The sequence below is a fragment of the Etheostoma cragini genome, chromosome 5 (genome assembly GCF_013103735.1).
Source record: "Etheostoma cragini isolate CJK2018 chromosome 5, CSU_Ecrag_1.0, whole genome shotgun sequence".
In the NCBI taxonomy this organism is placed as follows: Eukaryota; Metazoa; Chordata; class Actinopteri; order Perciformes; family Percidae; genus Etheostoma; species Etheostoma cragini.
Window position 1 is genome coordinate 30,973,675 of NC_048411.1, and position 1,388 is coordinate 30,975,062.

General features: G+C 43.5%; 1 protein-coding gene across 1 annotated transcript in view; it reads left to right on the forward strand.

Annotated features, from left to right (window-relative positions):
• The window catches only part of LOC117945080 (transmembrane channel-like protein 1), a gene marked incomplete at its 3' end in the record, with an annotated part of 13,434 nt that overhangs the window by 1,736 nt on the left and 10,310 nt on the right, over nucleotides 1-1,388 (forward strand). The gene's annotated exons all lie outside the window — the stretch shown is intronic.

The following is a 1,388-nucleotide window of genomic DNA, read 5'->3' on the forward strand; positions in this document are numbered from 1 at the left end:
AAGGTACACAACGGAAAACGGAACATACCGTCCTTAGATTGGGTGGAAATAATCATGTTATTTTGGGGAATTAAAAAGAACATTGATATAGGAAAACATGGGGACAACATGAGGACGACATGAGGACAACATGAGTGCAAAATGAGGGCAACATGAGGACAACATGAGGACAACACGGGGACAACATGAAGACAACATGAGGACAACATAAAGACAACAAGAGTGCAATATGAGGACAACATGAGGGCAACATGAGGACAACATGAAGATAACATGAGGGCAATATGAGGACAACATGAGGGCAACATGAGGACAACATGAGGAAAACATGGGCAACATGAGGACAACATGAAGACAACGTTTTGTTTTTCTCGGTCCAAATTAAAACCTTTTCCTCCCATTTCACGATGTTTTTGTCACTTTTTTGACGTCCATGTTGTTTTTTCCAGCCATTTTTAGCTTATTTTTTTCAACACTTTTGACACTTTTTTTCAATGTTGTCCCTTATATAATAGAGATTTGCACTTGCCAAAGAGCGAGTGAGCTGAGTGAGCATTTCGTGACATCACCGTGACATCAACATGACATCACCGTGACAGCTTCATGACATCACCGTGACATCTTCATGACATCACCGTGACCTCTGACAGGGTCAACGAGCGTCAGATTTTCCCGTTTTCAGACACCAATGGAAAATAATCCGCGCCAAGCGTTCAGACCGGAGTGTGGGTGTGAATCCATTCAGTGTGTCTGCGGAGCGTGGACGACTCGGATCATCTGATAACGTCCCGTCGCGTCTCCGGTGTCCCAACAGCTGATTCTGCCCCCCCGAACACGAACCGCGGCTGTCAATCAACCCGTCAAAATAAGACCCGGAGACTCCACCATGCTGCACGGCTGCAGCCTGCACCACAGCTTCATCTCCATATTCATCACTACTGGTTAGGCAGTGGCTCATGTTCAAATAGTAGTTCTTGTACTTTATCCTAGTATTATTTCATGTATATTGTATGTATTTATATCGCATCCTAGTATTTCATTATATTTATATTCAGTGCTGTGTGACTGATTTTGGAACACTATGATTTCTATCTATCATCCATCTCTCTCTATCCATCCTTCCATCATCCATCATCCATCTCTCTCTCTATCAATCCATCCATCCCTCTCTGTCTCCATCCTTCTCTCTCTCTATTCATCCATCTATCTATCATCCATCATCCATCTCTCTCTCTCTCTCTCTCTCTCTATTCATCCATCCATCTATCCATCCCTCCCATCAGTGAACTGTAAAAGCAACAGTGTTTCTCATTGGTTAAAACTTTATTAACAGCTAGTTCTAGTTATTGACAGCCCCTCCCAGCCTGGTCCAGCTGATCTGAGGACGG